The following is a 14,603-nucleotide window of genomic DNA, read 5'->3' on the forward strand; positions in this document are numbered from 1 at the left end:
GTTTCTTTCTCGTGATGGGTCGGTTGGGCATTTTGCTGCTGCTTCAATGAAAAAAGACTGCAACTTTTGTCCATGGTGTCCTGAACTTTATGTTCTATGTTTGTGTTAATGTGAAACAGTTAAGTGCAAATGTTTTTAGTGAGGCACATATCGTCTGATTGAATGATCTAAAGATTCAAGTTTGTGTCCAACTTCTGTTTATCAGTCGAATTTGTTTTTACATGCCATAGACAAATGAAAACAAAATCTGGTTGAGTCTCAATGGATGAAAAGTCATGTCTTATTCATAGGATAACAAACACTTTAAGCAAATTCCACAAAGTATGAAATATAAAGGCTTTTAAAGCATTCCAAAAACTCAGTAGATTTGAATCCTGCAATTTTCAAAAAAGAAAAAAATTAAAATTAAGAGCTTTAAGGATGAAGAAGGTAGAAAATACATCGATATATAAAAAGTAATCTTCTGGAGGATAAAGATCAAGTTGAATACCTAATATCTTTTCTTGTGCTTTTTCATTCTCGTAGTAATTCTGTGCTCCAATTGTACAACCATCCTCGAAAACCATGCTGGATATTGAGTTGACAACATTATGTATATTACGGACAATCCAATAACAAGTCCACAACCATAACCCATTAGAACCGCCTGCCAACTGATCACCGGTGAATCTTCTTCTTCTTCTTGATCTAGCTCAGCTGGAGTTGTCGCTTGAGCTACCCTATCATCACTGCCACAATGTTTTGAGAGTGGCAATCCATGTAACCCATCATTTCCTTGGTATGAACTATTCTCAAACGTATCAAATTGTTTTCCTTTGGGGATGCATCCAACAAGATGATTGTGAGAGAGATTAAAAACTTCAAGAAATGTGAGAGATGCAAGTTGTGGTGGAATTTCACCGCCTATTTTGTTGGAAGAGAGATCCAATGATTCAAGTACAGATAAATGCTGCAGTGATGCTGGTATTCGACCTTCCAAGACATTATGAGATAAGTTCAACGTACGAAGTCCAACAAGATCTCCAATAATGTTTGGAATATGACCTTCAAATCTGTTCCTTGAGAAATCGATAATCATGTTAGAAGACAAAATTCGAACGGAATCATAATCATGCCCCTTTGTTGTAGTTGTCATCACATATTGATAATAACGATCATACACATCAGAAACATACTGTGGGGTTCTTGTATTCTCATCAATTATCTTCATGGCTTGCAAATTCCCAAAGAAACTTTCTGGTAAATTCCCACTAAATCCATTGGATGATAGATCTATAATTTGAAGCTGTGCAAAGAAGTTTCTATTCCCTATAGATTTTATGGGACCATACAACTTATTTGATCTCAAGCTTAAAATTTGCAAAAAAAGGTAGGTCTCCCAACCAGTTTGGAAATGTGTCATTCAACTGATTGTTACCTAGATCAAGAAGTCTCAAATACTTGAAATTGATCAACGATGTGGGACTTTCCCTGAGAGCTTATTCCCATGCAACCTAATGACCTGGAGATGGTTTCCAATCCTAAAAGTTGTATTAATTGTCCCACTAAGGCTGTTGTTGCTCAAATCCAAAATCGAAAGGTTTTCACTCATCTCACCCAAACTGTGGGATTGTTCCCTCCAAATTATTAGATTTTAAATCTAGTATTTCCAGTGTTTTCAGAGTGCAGATAGCTGAAGCAATCTGTCCACTGAAATTGTTTTGCGAAAGGAGAAGCATGTCTAAGCTTGGCTGGTTTAGGAGTTAATTTGGTATAGGACCTTGCAGCTGATTTTGGTTTAGAAAAACTTCAAACAAAATTTTGGACTTGAACTCCTGAATTTTTCCACTGAAAGTGTCATTGCTCAAGTCTAACCTCCTTAGTGAAGAAAGGGCGAATATCCAGGAAGGTATAGTCCCATCCAAGTAGTTTGATGACAAGTCGAGTGTATATAGGTTTTGCAGTCCACTTACGTAGACCAGTTAGGTAATTGGACGAAATTTCTAGCGCTTCAAATTGTGTCCAGCTTCTGTTGAAGGATAAGAACTCAAGTTGGCCATCGAAGCTGTTATTTCTAAGCATTAACTCCCTGAGCTTTCCAGATCTCGAGAAATGGGAAATTGGTCCTTCAAGATGGTTATCTTCAAGGAACAAAAACTCTATGTTGGTGAGATTCCATAGAGGTTTAAGAGTGGGCCCTGAGAGATTACAATTACTCATGTCCAACTCATGAAGTGAAGTTAGATGGCTGAATGATTCAGGTATCCTACCAGTAAAATTCACATCCCAGAGTTCTAACATCATGAGTGATGCACTGCTATTCCATTTGGTTGTAGGAAACCTACAAGTGAGCTGGGGATTGTATGCTAAATCAAGGGATTCTAAGTCGGAGAGGTGGAAAACTCTTTCGGGCAACACCCCACGTAACTGTGTGTTTGAAAGTCTTATAGATGTTAAATGTGAAGAGATATTTGAAAGAATGGTGGAAGAGATGTTTGTTGGATTTGAAAACTTATATGAAAATAAGGTTCAACAGCAGTTCTTTTATTCACATGACATATTACATAAGGCTTGAATACATATAGCTATATAAGCTTTTTCAAAATGTAAGTAGGGTCTATACCTATCCAACCACTTACAAAACAAATTCCATAAAACAAGGATTACCCTTCCTTTACAAACCAAACATAATATTTAAAAGAGAACACTATTAGACTAAAAACTATCTAGAAAATCTCATTTTCTAACACTCCTCCTTGAGATTTTTCTTAGATACTCCCAGCTTAGCCCTTAGAACTTCAAATTTCCCCTTAGGAAGAGCCTTGGTCATGATGTCTGCAATCTGCTGATCTGAGCTGCAATGAACAAGTTTAACTTCGCCATCCTTCTCTGCTTGCCTGATAGCGTGAAACTTCACATTTATATGCTTGCTACGACCATGTTGCACTAGATTTTTGGCCATGGATATTGCTGACTTGTTGTCAAACTTAATGACAGTAGCTTCAATGTCATTTTTCTCCAGATCACATAGAATCTTTCTTAACCATAGAGCTTGATTAGTTGCACCAGCAGCGGCGATGTATTCAGTTTCTGCAGAAGATTGAGCTACCAACTCTTGCTTCTTTGAATTCCATGAGAACATGCCTTAACCAAGTGTAAAAGCATATCCAGAAGTGCTTTTCATATCATCAATGCTTCCTGCCCAATCACTATCTGTTGCTCTTCCTTTTTAAACCAAATACCAAAATCAGCAGTTCCTTTGATATACCTCAACGTTCGCTTAGCGACACCAAGATGAACTTGACTTGGAGCATGCATAAATCTCGACAGAAGACTTGCTGCGAATATGAGATCAGGTCTTGTTGCTATCAAATACAACAAACTACCTATTAGAATTCTATATACTACAGGATCACCCCAATCACCTTCTTCAAACTTCGAAATCTTTTCATTTTGAACTAGTGGGGTCGATACAGGCTTGCATCTCTCCATCTTGAATCTTTTAAGAATATCCCATGCATATTTTCTCTGTGAAATGAATATTCTATCTGTAGCTTGATGAATCTCCATTCCCAAAAAGTAATTCATTTCACCCAAATCTGACATTTCAAACTTGGTCTCCATTTCTTGCTTGAATTGATTCATCATAGCTTCATTGCTTCCTGTTAACAGAAGATCATCAACATAGAGTGACACCAAAAGCACATCTCCTCCTTTAGCCTTCTTCACATATAAAGTGGCTTCATTTTCACTTCTCTTGAAGCCACAATAAATAAGATGAGAATCAATCTTACTGTACTAGGCTCGAGGAGCTTGCTTTAACCCATACAATGCCTTATGTAGCTTGTAGATTTTATCCTTCATTCCTGCAACTTGAAATCCTTCTGGTTGGTTGATATAAATCTCCTCCTGCACCTGTCCATTTAAGAATGCTGATTTCACATCCAAATGATACAACTTCCAATTTGATTGAGCTGCCAAAGCAAATAGAAGCCTTATTGTATCATGTCGTGCAACTGGTGCAAATGTGTCTCCATAATCCAGACCTGCAACTTGCGCATAACCTTTCACAACAAGCCTTGCCTTGTATTTATAAACTGAACCATCTGGATTAAGTTTGGTTCGATAAATCCATTTCACTCCTATTACATTTTTGTCTTTGGGTTTATCAACCAACTTCCAAGTGTCATTCTTCTCTATCATACCAATCTCCTCGTTCATAGCTTCAATCCAAACGTCATGTCTTGATGCTTCTTGATAGCTATTTGGTTCCGAGATTGCAACATTACATCTTTCATATATCTCAGAGAGGGACTTTGTTTTCAAAATGGGTGAATCAAGTGAGGATTCCCCATCTGATTCTTTATTTTTTTCCAAATTTTCAGAGCCAAATGATTGGATTTCAGGCAGCGGACGCAAGTTCTGAAAATCTGCATTATCTTTCTCAATTTGCTCCTTATCCCAGTTCCAATAAGCATGATCATCTACTACAACATCTCTTATGATGGAAATACTTTTTTTTTGCAAGCTGAAAACTCTATAACCTTTGGCTTGCGATGAATAACCAATAAAGATCCCCAATTCACCTTTCGGTTCAAGTTTGCTTCTTTTGACTGAAGGAATATGAGAATAGCAAATCGAACCAAAGATTTTTAAGTGCTTGACAGATGGTTTTGTTCCACTCCAAGCCTCAATAGGAGTTTTTTTTATCCACAGCTTTAGTTGGCGGCCTATTAACAGATATACTGAAGTATAAACAGCTTCTGCCCAAAAACTTTGCCGTAGTTTCTTTTCAAGCAATAAACATCTAGCCATTTCAACAACAGTCTCGTTCTTCCTCTCTGAGACTCTATTTTGTTCGGGTGAATAACTTACTGTCAACTTGTGATCAATCCCCATATCTTCACAATACTTATTGAACTCATTTGAAGTGTATTCATCACCATTGTCCGATCTCAAAGTCTTCAACTTACAACCATTTTGTCTTTCAACAAAAGCTTTAAATTTCTTAAAAACTGAAAATACTTGGGACTTGTTACTCAAAAAATACACCCAAGTCATCCTTGTTAAGTCATCAATAAAGAGAACAAAATATTTATTTTGTCCTAAAGATGATGTCTGCATAGGTCCCCACACACATCAGTGTGAACTAATTCAAGTTTTTCAGTTGCCCTCCAGGTAGAACTTTTAGGAAATGATTTCGTGTGTACCTTACCCATCTGACATGCCTCACAAACTTCTTTAGATAGTGAGATCTCAAGGAACTCTTTAGTCAAGCCTTTCTCATACATAGACTTTAAAGTAGCATTGTTAAAATGCCCATATCTTTTGTGCCACAACCATGACTCATCCATACTTGCAAAATTTGCATTATCAAACTTCCCATCTAAAGGAAAAGATTTATCCACCATTTCTACTTTAACAATCAAACTATCTTTTGAGTTAAAAACCAAACAATGTTTGCCCTTAAAAATTAAGGAACAACCTTTCGACATCATTTGAGCCACACTTAACAAGTTACATGCTAAACAAGGAATATACAACACATCATGTATAAACTTTGTACCTTGTGTAGTTTGAAAGGCAACTGAACCCTTTCAATGTGCATCGACTGTTTTATCATTTCCCATCCTAACTTTAGCTTTGAACGACTTGTCAAGTGTGTGAAACAAGAGCTCATTGTCCGACATATGACTCGTACATCCACTGTCTATGAACCATGAGGATTTGTTGCTTGTGTTTTCTTCGTGAGAAGCCATAAACAAGCATTCTTCTTCCTTTTCCGACTCTTCAACAAAATTTGCCTGTTGCGCATGATGTTGTTGTGGCTAATTCTGCTTGACCCTGCAATTTTTCTCAATATGACCCATCTTTTTACAGAATCTACATTGAATGGATGGCTTTTCTTTGAACCAGCAGTCTTTTTCTTGATGATTGGTTCTTTTACAGTGGCAGCAAGGTGGAAACTTTCCTTTCTTTGAAGATTCCTTCCATGGTTTTCCCTTTGCTACTTTATCTCCTTCCATCCTTCTATTGTCCTTCATAGGCTGCTTACCTTTATGTTGTGGCTGAAATGCCACTTCTGCTACTTCTCCATCTCTTATACTTGATCTTTGTTCTTGGGCTTGCAACTTGTTGATCAGTTCTGCAACCGATAACGTCTTCAAATCAAAAGATTCCTCTATTGCTGAAATCTTGGACTCGAACCTTACTGGTAAGCTTATCATCATCTTCTCCACCACCTTTGAATCTGGAAAGGTTTCACCAACCAACCTTATTTTGTTTACAATTTCCACAATTTTGGCAGAATACTCTTTCACAGTATCTCCTTCTTTCATCCTTAACATCTCAAATTCTCTTTTGAGAGTTAAGAGTTTGACAACCTTCACTCTGTCACTTCCATCGAACTCCTCTTTTAGCTTCTCCCATGCTTCTTTAGGTGTTTCACAAGTCATTATTCTTGTGAAAATCACATCTGAAAGTGCTGAATGAAGACATGTGAGAGCCTTTGGTTTCCTTGACTTTGAATCTTCATAAATCTTCATTTGTGCAACTGTTGGATTTGGTCCAAGTGGAGGAGGATCATCTTCACTTTCTATTGTTTCCCATAGACTAAGAGCTTTGAGATAAGCCTTCATCTTTATCACCCATATGTGATAATTTTCTCCTGTAAACATAGTAGGGCCTGCACCCAAGAAGTTGTTGGATGCCATGTTACTGCTGCTCAGCTCTCACCCTAGAAGAACTAGAGAAAACATTAGCTTTCTTTCCTTCACAGAACCCTCAAGAAGAAGGGCTCTTGATACCACTGTTGGATTTGAAAACTTATATGAAAATAAGGTTCAGTAGCAGTTCTTTTATTCATATGACATCTTACATAAGGCTTGAATACATATAGCTATATAAGCTTTTTCAAAAAGTAAGTAGAGTCTATACCTATCCAACCACTTACAAAACAAATTCCATAAAACAAGGATTACCCTTTATTTACAAACCAAACATAATATTTAAAAGAGAACAGTATTAGACTAAAAACTATCTAGAAAATCTCATTTTCTAACAATGTGCACATTGCGAAGGTGAAGCTCTCTTAATTGGGTAAAGTTCTTAAGGAGCGGTCCAAAATTGTGAGGCCCAAGACTAAGCCCATTTGGGTATTCAGTCCCGATACGAAGAACATGTAATTTAGAAAGATGAGAGATTTCTACTGGGATTACACCCGTAAACCTTGAACTTGACAAATCAAGATGCGTCAAGGTAGAGAACTCATCAAATTTAGGTGAAATGGGCGATCCAGTGAAATTATTATAAGACAAATCAAGCCTTTCGAGATTTGAGAGTTGAAAGAGGCTACTATTGGAATGAAACTTGCCTTGAAGTTGGCTGCAACCGAGATCAAGCTCAATCACTTGTCCCGTAGTCTCATCACAATGAACTCCATCCCATGAACAATAATCTGTGGTCTTGTTCCATAAAAGAGTTCTTGGATATGATGATGTTATGTCGAAACAATAATCAGAAGCATTAGGATTAATGGTAAACATGTGTTTGAATTGTAGAAGGGCAAGAGCTTGATCTTTGGGGCACAAATGAGGTTAGGATGAGGAGAAAACAAGTTGACAGAGAAAGGTATATAGCATAAAAAATACAAGTTTTACACAACCTATTTCTTCACTAAATTAATGATCAAAACTAATGAAGTTGGTATAGAGAAATCAAGAAATGTTTGCTTTGTGTGTCTATTCAATAACATTGATGAGGTATATATAACACAAATTAAGCAAAGAAAAATTTACTACTGGTTCCCCTAGTCTAAAAATAGGACACACCAGACAACTTAATTGGTTAGGATAAGAGTATTACTAGGTGCATAGACCTTGATAGAGACATTACATAATCAACGGAAAAGTTTGGTCTAAAAATGCCTATATTGTTACTTAATTGGTCAAAAATAACCACTCTAATATGTCACACCATATGTGAAGACTATGAAATCTGATGTAGTCAAGTAAGAAATTGTTATTTCATAGATTAAAAACCTTTCAAGTAGAAAATTCAAAAGTTTGATTAATCAGAATAAAAGTAATATTTGGTGTTCAGACTTTGAGAAAAGACATTTCAAATAAAAAATTCAAAACGAAATTGATTGGTTATAGGATAACCGTGTTGGTTGGTGTATAGACCTTGACTTCCCATTCAAGAATCCAACTTTTGTTCTTTTCCCATCAAGTCCAAAATAATTACATTGTATACATCCTAAGGCAAACAGTGATCAGTTCCAGCCAGACACAAACCTAATTGGTTAGGATACGTGTATTACATATTCCACGAAGGTCATCTAGTCATTTTTAAAGTTGAAAATTTAAAGTTTGATTAATTAGAAAAGTAATATTTGGTGTACTCTTGGGAGAAATCCTAGACACCTTTAGACCACAGACTTTGAGAAAAAATATATTTCAAATTCAAAAAGAAATTGATTGGTTAGGATAACTGTGTTGGTTGGTGTATAGACCTTGACTTCCAAGTCAAGAATCCAACTTTTTTTCTTTTATGATGGGATAAGCTATACTGTGATTAGTTATTATCTGATAAGTTATTCTGAGATTATTTGAGTAATTTACCCAAGCAATCACTCATGTGTCACGCCCCAGAGGGTACCCTAGACGTGACCGACACTCAGAAACCATTTCTGGCTCCCAAGCGAACCACATAGCCTGATCACACATTCGTTCATTCATTCAATCAGCGGAAGACTTAAAATAAAGAGAATATTTGGTGTACAAATCCCAAATCAACAATCTAACTCAAGAAACAAAGGCCATGGGCCAACAAATCAAACTTTAATCTTTGTCATTAAAATAGTTTGACAAGAATAATTCAAGGAAATAAAATATTCAATTGACCCATCACTATCTAGTCTATGAAGCCTCTATCACTACTATCTGATTGGTGCCAATGACATGTTCATGGCTACCTCAAATCAAAACGAAAAGGGCTAACTCGATGCAAGAATAACATAAGCGGTGTCCTCCGAATGTAGGGGAGGACTCACCAATACGCTGAGTGTGAATAGATCCTCAGTGGTGCTCCTATTGACGATCTCTTAAACCTGTCTCTGCATCATGAAATGATGCAGGTCCAAATGGACGTCAGTACATGGAATGTACGAGTATGTAATATGACAGAATGAAACATACCTCAAGGAAGAATAACATCGGTTCAAATATCTCAAAGCAGAAAGATAAGAGAGACTCAATCAAAGTGTCATAAGTCTAAAAGTAAGAACACAGTTTAGACAGAGACCAATCATAAACCATCCAATCCAATCTAATCATGTACGATACAATTCAATCAAATCATTCAATCCAATCCAATCATATATCATCCGATCCAATCCAATCATATACAATCGGCTTAATCCAATCATATATAATCCGATCTAATCCAATTATATACAATCCGATCCAATCCAATCAAACACTATCCAATCATATATCATTTAATCCAATCCATCACATACCATCAACTCTAAGTCAATTACATATCATCTAATCCAATCCAATCACACATCCAACCCAATCATGTACCATCCAATCATAATGCATCTAACCCAATCCGATCATAAACAATCAACTCAAAGGACTCAACTGAATAAATATGCAAATTAAATTATGCAATGTTTTACAATTCAACTCAATCATCTACAATCAAAATCAAACCAATTATATCAAGCACAATCCATTCAATTGGGAGTTTCTCTAACCGATAACTATCACCATATGAGCGAGTGATAGTACACCAAGCCAATATTGTTGCCACATCCGTTCATACTTTTCCAAGGTATGAATGAATCAACCAATCATGGATCCAATACAACCAAGTCCTATCATGTCAGGACAATAATTTGGGAAGCATCTGACTTTAACGGTTCAATCCTCTTCTACGTTTGGCGACGTAGTTTATTGGTTCGAGTATGGACTATACTCTTATCCAATTCGGTGGTCAATACTCCTACCAAGACTCAATATGCTCATATCTATCAGGTGAGCAAAATACTCAAAATACTCATTTAGTCTCATCGGACTCTTTCAAATCAACTCATTTAGTCTCATTGGACTCTTTTCAAAACTCAATCAAATGTGGCCTCATTGGACCTTCTTTCAAATCAACTCATCTCAATCATCAAAATCTTATTTTAAAGATTTGATACCATCTCAACTCAATGAATGCAGAAAATATTAGATGTCTTTAAAACATAACTTCAACTCCTCAACTCAAACTCAAAATAGACATTTTTATGTAAAAATGCTCAACTCGTTTATACTCAAAATACTAATGTTCAAAATAATTAAAAGACTCTCAAAATCAACTCATGCTTAAACTTTTTTTAAATCGAAGATGAAAATAATCATTCTTTAAACCCAGAATAGTGTAATAATAGTTTATGCAAAAATGCTCACAAATCATTTACTTAAAACTCCTTCTCAAACCATAATTTATACTCATATGACTCAAATCAAATCAAATTATGCAAGTCACATATCATATAGTCACATTAGACTCCAATCCATTTCATCTCAAGCATCATCATCAACATACCTCTTCATCCATCATTTTACCTATGTTGAATAACCACCATTCACATAATCATTCACCCATCATCAAACATCATCATTCACATCATCATCACATCATCGTCAAACATCTACTTCAAAATCCTTATTTAATTCTATGTTTAATTTATAGAAACAAAAGTGACATTCTAGCTCTACCAATATTTCATTTCTTTTTATGCCATTCACATTCACAACTATCCTAATTCATTATTTTCGTTTCCAATCAATACATATATACACAAAAACCATCAATCTCAACCTCAAGACAATTATGACAAAAGAAATCTCATCTTGGGTTCATGTGAATGAATACATGTACCCATACTCTCAACAAAACTCAACTCAAGAACACCATCACTACATATCAATTTATATTCAAAAATTTATTGTTGTCAATATGCAACTACGGTTTGTGAAATAAATATGAAAGATAATTATTCAAGAATTTAAGTCATGAAAATCACCAATCAATTTCTAGTACATAAAAATATTCTAGAGTTTAGCAAATATTGCAAGAAACCTTCATAGAAGGTTCAAGTCTTTCACCATCTTTATCCAATACATCTATGGGGCATATGGAAGAACTCAATCCATATTTTAGGTTAGCCTTACATACCTTAGAGTAGATTTTGAAGAAACCTTGTTGTTGGGTCTTCAATAGGAAGCTTGAATCCTTGAGCTTTTGAGGGCAAATCTTGTTGGAGGTGATTTGAGAGAGAAGAGGGGATGAAGGTTAGAGTTTTTGGGAGGTGAGGAGACTGAAAAATGATCCTAAAACATTTCAAGTGAGGGTATATATAATTAGGTAAAAAGTCTAATTTGACCTTCTTCAAAATCTGGAAAATAGCGCCAAGCCAAAATGAGCTTAAAACCCTGCAAACCTAATAGTGGCGCATCGCGCCAAGGACCAAACTATTGAGGCTGTTTTCTGGCGCTATAGTGGCGCCGGACGCCACTGGAGCTCCAAGCCTAAATTCCTGCAGTGGTCGCCCAGGCCTGAAATTCCTGCAATACTAGGCTTTAGTAAAATGGTCATAATTTTTGACTCCAAACTCCAAAAATTGCAATCTTAGTTGAGTTGGAAAGAAGACTCAAAGATCTTTAATTTGGTAGGTCGTGGGCCACCCATTTCATTGTATTCTAGGAGATATGCTCGTTTGAAGTTTACCCTTATACTAACTCATTCGAAAACTTAGCCGAGACTAATTCTTTGGACTCGATTCGGTGTTAGAGATGTCTTATGACCCCCAAACACATCTAACACACTTCAAATAATTCGGAATTAATCCTAACTCATATGTAAAATTACAAGTCCTTCGGTTCGAGTCTACACACACGTGAAGAAATGTTCGAGTCTTTGCGGAAAAATATCCAGGGTGTTACACCATGTTTGGAAAAATGCCTTGAAATATCACATTTGTTTCTTGTAGAACTGTAATATCATCCAAATATTCATATTTTTCCAAAAATATACTTCAAGCAGTAAATACATCTTTCTATTTCCTAATGGGATGATATGTCACATTATTCCTTTTTTTAACTCCTTTAAACCATCCAAATATTATAACCAACTAAAAATTTATTATTTTTCTGTATTGTTAAAAAAATTATTGTTATTAAAATGTCATATCACATTTTAAACTCAATTTAATTTTATTTATTTATTTTATTAAAAATAAAGTTGCATAAGTACTTATCTATATTATCATATCAAGAGAATGATAAAAATGAATTTTTTTTTTACTTTTAGTATTAACTATTCATTCTAAATTATTTCCCATTTTTGATAACTAAAAGTAAAAATAAAATTCATTTGTTATTATTCTCTTGAAATGATAAAATAGATAAATACATATGCAACTTTATTTTTAATATAATAAATAAATAAAAGTAAATTTATTAAAAGTAAACGGAGTGAAAAATATGATATGACGTTTAATAACAATATTTTTTTTTAACAATATGGAAAAGTAATTTTTTTTATTAGTTATAAAATATGGATGGTTTAAAATAGCTTTAAAAAATTGTTTAAAAATAGAATAATGTGACATGTTATCCCATAACTAAAAGTAAAAATATAATTCACTTTTTATTATTCTCTTGATATGATAAAAAAGATAAATATAAATGCAACTTTATTTTTAATTTAATAAATAAATAAAAGTAAATTTATTAAAAGTAAACGGTGTTTAGAAATATGATATGACGTTTAATAACAATAAATTATTATTATTATTTTAACAATATGGAAAAGTAATTTTTTTATTAGTTATAAAATATGGATGGTTTAAAATAACTTTAAAAAATTGTTTAAAAATAGAATAATGTGACATGTCATCCCATAACTAAAAGTAAAATTAAAATTCATTTTTTATTATTCTCTTGATATGATAAAATAGATAAATACAAATACAACTTTATTTTTAAAGTCCAATAAAAATAGTCTACTTCTCAAATCTCTTTCTTCTTCGCCTATACTACAACTTTTTCCTTGTCTTGAGGTTATTGTAATACGAAAACACGTGAGAAATTGATTTGATGTACCTATTTAATTTTTCCGTCTTATTATGAACATAGTCTTGATAAATGAGTATCATGCTTCATTCTTTTAATTTTTGAGTAGTGTACTACCAAAAAACTGCTATATTGTGGCGGATTTTTTGTCAAGTTGTGACGGTTTTTGACTGCGACAAAAAGAATTGTGGAGGTTTTCAAAAGTACCACAATTAGCTTTTAAACCTCCATAACGCACGCCATAAAATGTTTTTTTGAATTTGTGGGGGTTTTTAAAAATAATGAGTGACAGTTTAGAACCCTCGTAATATGATATTAATGTTTCAAAAAAAAAACTACGGGAGTTTATAAACCCCCATAATATGATCACAATGTTGCAAGAAAAATATACTGTGGGAGTCTATTAAACTCCACAATATAATTCCAATTCTTTTTTTAAAAAATGATTTTAATATTTTAAAAATAATAATTAGTGGCAGTTTCCTTTTGCCACAATATTTTTACTGTTGAAAATTACTTTCCATGTGAAATTTAATTATAGGAACAAATAAATTAAAATAAATAATTAGTGGCAGCTTATATCCGCCACAATGTTGTTGCTACTGAAAAATTACTTTCTATTTAAAATTTAATTATACATTTTGATGAAGTTGTTCATTGTCGGCATCAAGAAGATTCAAAGAGCACAAAAGTAGATATGCTAGCTCCATTACGTGATAAAAAGTTAGACCCTGGAGCTAGCCACAAAATCAAATAATCTAGAGGAGACTTAAAACATGATTATGGGTGGTCTAGAGTTAAAGAGCTAACAAAATCTAAGAAAGGAGTAGAATTATTCACACATGACTGGTTGGACCAACAAAATAGACTGAACAAACACAGTTTAGAGTGATTGGATTCTTGGCTTTGCTGGAACAATTTCAAAATTAAAGAACCCATAACTTTGTTGAAATGCATGTTCTGCAAGGACTTATTTTGGCCAAGTCTTACCATCTATGGTCATTACAAATTGAAACAGACTCTTTAGATGTTATACAGATGATTACAACACCAAATGAGCTTTACTCACATCTTATTAATGATTGGAGGTGCTTGTAACTTCACAGGATAATCCACCAGTTCACCATGTATATAGGGAGTTGAACTTTTTGGCTGACAAGTTAGCGTGCATGGGCACCTAATCCCCACAACCTACTCATGTATTATCACTTGGAAGTTTTTGATCATGATCCAGAGTGCACACTTGAGGGACTCCGAGCTGATAAAGCGGAAAGTACTTACCTGCGTAGTTTTTGAATAGGTCAAGAAGAAATATTGTTGCTGCTACTACTTCTATGTTCCTACTAGTATCACTACCTTTTCAGCTTGTCCTTCGGGACTTGGGGCACACACCCTTGGATGTAATAGTTAGGTTGTTTAATATATATCGTCTTTAACACAAAAAAAAAAAACTATAGTAATATCAAAATTACCTCATTTAACACCCTATGAAGC

The 14,603-nt window shown here is 34.4% G+C and overlaps 1 pseudogene; it reads right to left on the reverse strand.

Annotated features, from left to right (window-relative positions):
* Positions 1–178: 178 nt before the first annotated feature.
* Positions 179–14,586, reverse strand: LOC129884407 (receptor-like protein Cf-9; annotated as a pseudogene).
* Between the last annotated feature and the right edge of the window lie 17 nt (positions 14,587–14,603).

The sequence above is a fragment of the Solanum dulcamara genome, chromosome 4, assembly GCF_947179165.1.
Source record: "Solanum dulcamara chromosome 4, daSolDulc1.2, whole genome shotgun sequence".
Classification (NCBI taxonomy): Eukaryota; Viridiplantae; Streptophyta; class Magnoliopsida; order Solanales; family Solanaceae; genus Solanum; species Solanum dulcamara.